Below are 9,087 nucleotides of genomic sequence, written 5' to 3'. Positions count from 1 at the left end.
CAGAGAGACAAAGAGAATGACAAAAAGGAGGAGATGGCGCCTGGGGAGAGAACGCCTAAGGTCAGTGGTGTGGACGGCAAGCGATCGGCCCTAGCCGGCTGATGATCCGATCGGGCTTGTGGCTGGTTTGCTATGCGCCTACATCTACTCTCCCTATCTTCATAGATTTGCTTGTCCTATCAGATTATTGTGTTCGTTTGTTCTGTTCATACATGGAACACTGAACCAAGGCCCTGGCCGGTTCAGTATCCAAGTCCTTGGCCTTTGGCCGGACTGTTCATGGTCGGATTTGGATGTTCTAGTGTGTTTCGTTGGAAACGGTTTATGGGAATCTATTAGTTGGGATTTATCAGGGATTATCATGAATTTTATTTAGTTTTTGGGAATTTCTTTGAGTATGTTGGTTTGGACAGGTTATAGATTATAAGTAGCCGAACCATGCTTATCTAGACTTGATGTTAGGATATCGGCCTTATGAATGTGCATTGTGTCTTGTGTGGTTTCAGGATCGGACATGGACCGTGGTAAAGGAAAGGCACCATGAGGACTCAGGCCATGGGAAGATGTGTGGTGAATGGGTCATTGTAGATAGATGTGAAATACTGATAGCCTATTGTGCAACTTGTGAACTTATGTTAGACTAAGTGTGTATAACTTATTAGGACGGACCTAAGAATGATGTATGAATCTCAGTTTATATTTATACAATTGATTTGCCCCTTATGTTTCCTTGTTTAGATTTATTTTATTGAACCTCAGTTGAATTGAATTGAATTTAGAAAGATAAGACTTAAAACTTGACTCACTAGGACTTAGATTGAAAGGTTAAGGCCGCAGATCAGTTTGGGCTTAAGAGCCGGGATCGGGTCTTACAAGTTGGTATCAGAGCAAGTTTGATTCAAGGATTGGTTTGGGTTATGTGTTCACCACACATCCGACTGCTGGGTCTCACGGGTTATTTGTGTTTGTTTAGTTTGATGTTGTTTTGCTTAGTTCTAATCATGAGATGAGTTTTATACGTTTGGACTAACACTAAGTGTTTTTGCCTATGGGAACTAAGCGGACTAAGTCCCGGAAGGGCAAGGAAGCCGCTGGTGGTTCTGGACCGGTTATATGAGATGGGGCCAACCCCACTCAAGTGTTACTAACCCAGACGGGGCTGGTTAATGAGGTGACCGGGGAACCCTTAGCGACGTTCCTGCCTACTGAGGTTCAGGTTGATAACCTGGGCGAGCAATAAGAAGAGGGACGGGAGGAGGAAGGTGATTCCTCCCGTGCAGGTGATGGATGTGGTTAAGGCCATGGGCACTCAGATGTTGGCTTTCACGCAGGCATTTACCCCTTTTGTGAACTCATCGGTTGGCCAGATCACCCCAGCTCAGGCCACGGTTCAGGCAACTCAGAGAGCAGCTAGGACAGCTGGGACAGCAGCTGGTGTAGCTCGTGCAGCTGCATAAGTAGCTCGAACAGCTGTCAGGACCGCCGAGGACCGACCAACGGTCGAAGCTTAGGTAATGGAGATCGATCCACCAGCTCGTCCAGTTAGGAGAGTGGATTACTTGAGCCTTCTAGCTCACATCTCCAAGCTGGGTACGAAGCAGTTTGCTGGTAGTTCTGATCCCATTGAGGCAAACGAGTGGAGAGCAGATTGGCTCGGAATTTCAGCTCAACTCGTTGCGCAGAGGAGTACAGGAAGGACATTCCGGTTCGCTTCCTGGAAGGTGACGCACATAACTGGTGGTTAGCTCTGGACAAACACACCAATGGGACAATTGAGCGGTTCTCAGACTTCGACGTGGAGTTCAACCACAAATACTTCCCAGCTGAAGCTTGGGACCGTCTGGAGTCTCAGTTCCTAGACTTGACTCAAGGACACATGACAGTACGTGAGTACAAAGAGAAGTTCAACCGGCTCAAATGATATGTGGGTAAGGAGTTGGAGGAGGAGACGGTACATATACGTAGGTTTGTTCGAGGCCTAAGGGTCGAACTTCGAACCTATTGCTCTGTTGCTCACTTCCAGACAGTGTCTGAACTGGTGGACCGCATGGCTATGGTGGAGACTAACTTGGCCGAAGAGGCCAAACTGAAATCTAGGGGCCACACGGCTTCTAGTGGATCCGGAAGCGACCGGAAGGGAAAGAGGGACACGGCCGAAGGGGGCAAGGCCTCAAGTGATAGGCCGGAGTGTCCATCATGCGGAAGGCATCACGGTGGAGAGTGTTGGAAGGCAAAGGGGGCTTGCACCCGTTGTGGCAAGATGGGGTACTTTGCTCGAGACTGGCCTGGATGGTCAGAGAACCGTGGACAGGGCTCGGGGAGTGACCCCAGAAGCTATCATTACTGCAGCAAGACGGGACACCTACGCTGGGAATGTCCCAAGATGCAATCTGATGCTAAAGGACGTGGGGAGGCCAGCAAGCCAAGCCAGACCCGAGGTCAGACCTTAGCACCGCGTGTGTATGAACTGACCAAGGACGCAGCAGAGGCTGGACCGTTCCTAGCGATCACTAGTAACATTCTAGATCCATTCTTTTTCAATTCAGTAGATTGGCATGGTACGAAACTTAGACTGGATTAGATGATTAGAAAAGGGGGGAGGGGTCTTATGTAGGGACCCTATGTATTGGTGGTGTGAAAACACACATACTGTTTGATACTGGAGCTACACACAGCTTTGTGAGCCCATATAAGATCGGAAAAGGGTTGTTCCAGATGGGAACGGAGGATGATCCTTGCATAGTGAATGCGGCCGGTGGGCAAGTAATGCATTCATTAGGGCGAGTAAAGGATATCCCAACAGTGATCCATGATAGAGTTATGCATGTGGATCTGGTTGTTGTCTGCCTTAAGAATCATGAGGTGATATTAGGCATGGACTGGCTTGGATAGAACCGGCCCACTCTGGACTGTCACAGAGGAAGGGTGCAGTTTGAGAGTGGGATTCCGCTGGTTAAAGAGTTTGAGGATGTGTTTTGGGCACTACAGGGCATTCTCCTTGATAGGGCTGACCCGTTCATAATAGAACTAGAACCAGGGACGGCCCCAATGTCCAAAAGCCCATATCGTATGTCTCCGGCCGAGATGGCCGAGCTAAAGAAGCAACTGGAAGAGTTGTTGGACAAAGGGTTCATACGACCAAGTGTCTTGCCTTGGGGAGCACCAGTTCGTTTTGTGAAGAAAAAGGATGGTAGCTTCAGGCTGTGTATTGATTACCGAGGGTTGAATAGGGTTACTCTGAAGAACAAGTACCCATTACCCAGAATTTATGAGCTGTGGGATCAGCTCAAAGGGGCCAAATGGTTTTCCAAGATTGATTTAGCCTCAAGGTATCATCAGATCCCAATTGAGCCTAATGATATCTGGCAGACGGCATTCCGGACCAGGTATGGCCACTATGAGTTTGTGGTTATGCCATTTGGTCTAACCAATGCACCAGCTGCATTCATGAAGATGATGAATGGTATCTTTCGAGATTTCTTGGATGAATTTGTAATCATCTTCATAGATGACATACTTGTATATTTCAGAAACAAGGAAGACCATGAGAAGCATCTCAGGACCATACTAGGACGTTTGTGGGAACATAAACTCTTTGCCAATCTAAGCAAGTCTAGTTTATGGCAGAAGAGCATTGGGTTCCTCGGACACATTGTGTCTGATCAGGGCGTGTCAGTAGATCTGGAGAAGGTTCAGACTATACGAGATTGGCCGCAGCCTAGGAATGCTACTGAGGTTAGGAGTTTCCTAGGGCTGGCAGCTACTACAGAAAGTATGTCAAGGGGTTTGCGAGTTTGGCTCAACCCATGACACGACTTACAGGCAAGGATGTGAAGTTTGCCTTGAATCAAGGGTGTGAGAAGTGTTTCTCAGCTCTAAAGGATATGCTGACGAATGCACCAATATTGGTATTGCCGGAGGCAGATTAACCTTATGTGGTCTATACAGATGCGTCCATCACTGGGTTGGGGTGCGTCCTGACTCAACATGGGAAGGTGATTGCTTATGCTTCGAGACAGCTGAGAAAGAATGAAGGGAATTATCCGACCCATGATCTAGAGATGGCGGCCGTGATGTTTGCTTTAAAGATATGGAGATCGTATATGTATGGAGCCAAAGTCCAGATTCTAACTGATCATAAGAGCTTGAAGTACATTTTCACTCAGCCTGAGTTGACTTGAGACAAAGAAGATGGATGGAGTTTGTTGCTGATTATGATCTGGACATAGCATGCCATCCAGGCAAGGCTAACCTAGTGCCTGATGCCTTAAGCCGGAGACGGGCATAGGTCTCGGCCGAAAGAGAAGCGGATGAACTAGAAGGGATGGTTCGGTCACTACATCTAAATACCTTGGTTGGACATAATGAGCTATTGGGATTAGAGGCAGTGGATCAGGCCGATCTACTTACCAGGATTCAGCAGGCCCAGAGTTTGGATGAGAACTTGCAGAAAGTGGCTCTTAACGACAAGACGGAGTATCACATCACAAGCAACGGAACAATCTTGGTGAATGTCCGAGTAAGCGTTCCAAACAGCAAGGAGCTTAAAGAAGAGATTATGAGTCAGGCGCATAAGTCAATGTTCTCAGTCCACCCCGGGCTGAATAATATGTATAAGGATTTAAAAAGGTACTATCACTGGGTAAGGATGAAAACAGATGTGGCCGAGTGGGTGGCGAGGTGTCCTACTTGCCAGCTTGTGAAGGCCAAACATCAAGTGCCCAGTGGTATGCTCCAGAATCTCCCCATACCAGAGTGGAAGTGGGATCACATCACAATGGATTTTGAGACCGGTTTTCCTACGACCAGGAACCAAAAGGATGCGGTTTGGGTGGTGGTTGACAGACTAACCAAGTCGGCCCACTTCTTACCAATACGGAGAGGAGATTGAGTGGATCAAATCGTGAGGATTTACTTGGACGAGATAGTACGTCTGCATGGAGTGCCGGCTAGTATTGTCTCGGACAGAGACCCTAGGTTCACCTCTTACTTCTGTCAGGCTTTTCAAAAAGTCTTAAGAACAAGAATGAACATGAGCACAGCCTATCATCCTCAGACGGATGGGCAGTCAGAGAGGAAAATCCAGACATTGGAAGACATGTTAAGGGCCGTGGTGTTGGATTGGGGCGACTCATGGGAAAAGCATCTACCCTTGGTCGAGTTTGCCTACAACAACAGTTTCCATACTAGCGTTAGGATGTCACCTTATGAAACACTGTATGGACGGCCTTGCAGGATGCCATTATGCTCGACCCAAGTGGGGGAGAGGAGCACGTTGGGTCCTGAGATAGTGGAAGAAACCACTGAGAATATAAGGTTCTTAAAGGAGAAAATGAAAGAAGCACATGATCGTCAAAAGAGTTATGCAGATAGACGGAGGAAACATCTTGAGTTTGAAGTTGAATACTTGGTCTATCTCAAGATGATCACATTCAAAGGGAGGGCTAGAGTTTCTGGCAAAAGAAAACTAGACCCTAGGTACTTGGGTCCGTTCAGAATCATAGAAAGAGTTGGGGCTGTGGCTTATAAGTTGGAACTGCCACCAGCCATGGATGCGTTCCATAACGTGTTTCATGTGTCCCAACTCCAAAAATGTTTGTCTGATCAGGACATAATACTACCCGAGATCCCCACGGATTTGGATAAGAATCTGACTCTAGAGACGAGGCCGGTCCGCATAGTGGACCGAACAGAAAAGACAACAAGGAAGAAGACCATTCCCATGATCAAGGTCGTGTGGGAATACAATGGAAAGCATGTAATCACTTGGGAAACAGAGGCAACGATGAAGGCCGAGTATCCTTAGTGGTATGATCAGGTGGTCCGCGAGGAAACACATGATGAGGATTCGAGGACGAATCCATCCCAAGTGGGGGAGACTTGTCATGTCCCCGGTCCAAAATAGAATCGTTGGGACGAGCCATGGTGCGGGAGACGCACCAGTCAGGTTATTAGACCAGTACACAAGCGTATCATGGCTCCGACATAGGGTTAAGGGCATCAAAGTGTTGAGACTTAACCAGGGTGAAGAAGGAATGGGTTTAATAGAGATGGACGAGTGATGTGGGAGATGGACGGGACAGTGGCCGAGCTTGGGCAGCTCAGGGAAGCTTAATGGGAGCGGCCGAGCTTGGGCAGGCAGTATGCATCAGCTCGTGGAGCTAGAAGGACTATCTCACTCAGCTGGGACCAGCTAGCAGTCAGCTCAACTTAGTTGGGCCGAGTGTTCATGTCCGGGACAGTTGGGCGGTTACAAGGATGGTTATGGTGGTTCGGTTAGATGGTGCGGCCACGGTATGGACGGTCAGTTAAAGGGCTTGGCCTTGGCTTCAGGATAGAGAACCGACAGGGACATGAGCAGTTGGAGGCAGTTGAGAACCGGTTTTGTAACACCCCGGATCCGGAATAAATAAAAGTTAATTAGTTTGCCATGCACCAATCAAACAAGAACATGCACGACGAACTAAAGAACTCTAACCAGATCAAAGATACTACTACCACGTGCCCGAACATTTGATCTTAGGTTCCCTGATCAGATCTGAAATCCTAAGATCATATGTCCAAGAACGGGTTTCCTAGCGATTCCAAGTTAAGGCTTTGCAACCCGAGTTTGAAACCGTTAGTTAGTTCGTCCCGGACTAGGACTAGTATCATATGGAATCCAAGAATTTCATAAACCTTTTCTTATTCATATACTTTATGTTCAACCACATCAAAACTTTATACATGCTCGGCCGAAGTTCAAAACTATGGTTTTGAACTTCGGCCGAGCATGTTTGCAAAAGGTAGCAAATCTACACCAACAGCTTTGTGCTCCTCCGATCCCAAATGGAACCTACTTCTACGGGTTACCTGCAAAACAAAGAGTCTAATGAGCAACTATTTTGCTCAGTGAGTCGGGTTTCCTAACAATTATTTATCCCCCCATTATGCATCAAACATTAAGCAACAAGGATCAATTATATTAAGAAATATGCAATGCAAAAATAAAGCAATCATGTAAACAAGCATCCACTCTTCACGAGTGGTTAGATCATTATTGATCATCGAGGATGTTGGGTCAAAAACGGTTACGACGGAATTACCACCCGAAATCCTCGGAGATCGTATTTCCAAAAGAGATAGTAAAAAGAAAGATATAATTTTCGTAAAATATAACCAATACGAAGTTTTTACGAAGAAGTATCCTTGAAGATTCAAACCAAACAAACCACGCTCGGTCGTTGCGTAATTACCGTGCATACACGCCGTCCGGTCGCTACGTAGCAACCAAGTCCGGGCCGATATCGGCCGCTACATAGCGACCGAACGTCCGACCCACTCGGTCGCTACGTAGCGACCCAGCTCGAGCCGAAGCTCGGTCGCTACGTAGCGACCGAGCGCTCGTCCCGCTCGGTCGCTACGTAGAGACCGAGCTCGAGCCAAAGCTAGGTCGCTACATAGCGACCAAGGGCTCATCCCGCTCGGTCGCTACGTAGAGACCGAGCGCTCGTCCCGCTCGGTCGCTACGTAGCGACCGGGCTCGAGCCAAAGTTCTGTCGCTGTGTAGTGATCGATACAACACCAATCCGTGCATTCTCGTCAAACCTTCAAATGTTATCTCCCGAAGACTGTAGCAACCTCAGTCCATCCTTTCCGCTATTCTAACTCATCGATCAAACATCACGGATTAGAAACCGCGGAAAGTTCGTTCTTTATCAAAATAAATAGTAGCAAACGTGTCGAGTTGGAAGACGGCCCAAAGGGACCTAAAACACGACTCGAGGCCCATCCGACGATTTCTTAACCAAAAGCCCGTAAACCGCAGCACAGTTTACGCTTGGTCCACAAGGAAGGATAAATGTCAAGTTTCCGCGGATAAATACGAAAGTTTTGAAGATAATTGTGAAGATCGGGAAAAATGGAATATCTCCATTTTATGCTATGACGGCTTAAGGGCAGAAGAGTAAAAGCGTAAACCAACCTTGGAGCTAGTATATAAGGAGTCCTAGGCGAGGAGCATAAAAAGAACTTTTTCAGAGCAAACTTAGCACTTAGAGCAATTTAGGCAATTTTCCGTTTTTGTTATTTCGAGATGCGACTCAATTAGGTTTAGCCGTCTTAGGGTTGCTAGAACTAGGAATCTTGCCGACAGCTCTTGAGCCCATGCTTATACCTGGTTGTAAACGCTCATAAGCAAATTCGGAATAAGATCTTCTTTGCTCTCTTTTTCGATTTCTTATTCTTTATCGTTGTTATTCTCGTGTTCTGATTGCTTGACGTGTGGTAATTAGCAGATATCCGGGTCCTCTGGGAAATTAGGGTTTTCCTAGTTTCCTTATTTAAACGAAAATCGACAGTGCGAATTTTGGTTCCCACAGTTTGGCGCTAGAAGGAGGGGGGGGGGGTACGGATCAATCTAACCCGCAAAAGCCACATCACTCTCAATCAGACATGTCAGCTAACGATGCGGATAACGTGCAAACTCCTCTTATCAGAGGCAGCGGCACCGATCTCCACACTTCAGTAGCGGACGTATCCACGGCCAACGCACAAGCCAACGCCGCGACGCTCGAGGAGTTTAAAAAGATGTTCGCCACCTATGAGAAAAGGTCGGAAGAACAGGATAAGCTCGTGAATACCTTGACCAAACAGGTTGAAACCTTAACGGAAAGGACCCAAGCAATCCGTCCCCGCGGAACCACCAAGATCCACGGGAAGAGGCTCGACTTCGCTACCCCACTCGATAGATCATGAGTCGCGCGGGAACGACCTTCCGGTCAAAACCCTAGCGAGAAATCTCCCATCGAAAAGGGGAACCCTGAAAATCTTCCGCCCCCTGCAAAGGACTCGGAGGCTAACGAAGCCGAACACATTGACCTGGATCCTAGCGATGTCTCCAACGACACCGACGAGGACGTCGACAGACATCCAAGAAGGACCAGAAGCCGATCCGCTCGGGAAGGCTCCTTGTTCGAAAAACCAATGACGGAAGAAGAGGAAGTCGCCTATTGGAACGAACAAGAGGAGCTGGCTGAAAAGCAAACCGACCTCACTCGTAGTAAACGCCGACAAGCTTGGAAATCCACTGACGAGACATCGCATATC

Source organism: Brassica napus, unplaced genomic scaffold (genome assembly GCF_020379485.1).
Source record: "Brassica napus cultivar Da-Ae unplaced genomic scaffold, Da-Ae ScsIHWf_1200;HRSCAF=1717, whole genome shotgun sequence".
In the NCBI taxonomy this organism is placed as follows: domain Eukaryota; kingdom Viridiplantae; phylum Streptophyta; class Magnoliopsida; order Brassicales; family Brassicaceae; genus Brassica; species Brassica napus.
Note: the sequence above shows the minus strand (reverse complement) of the source record.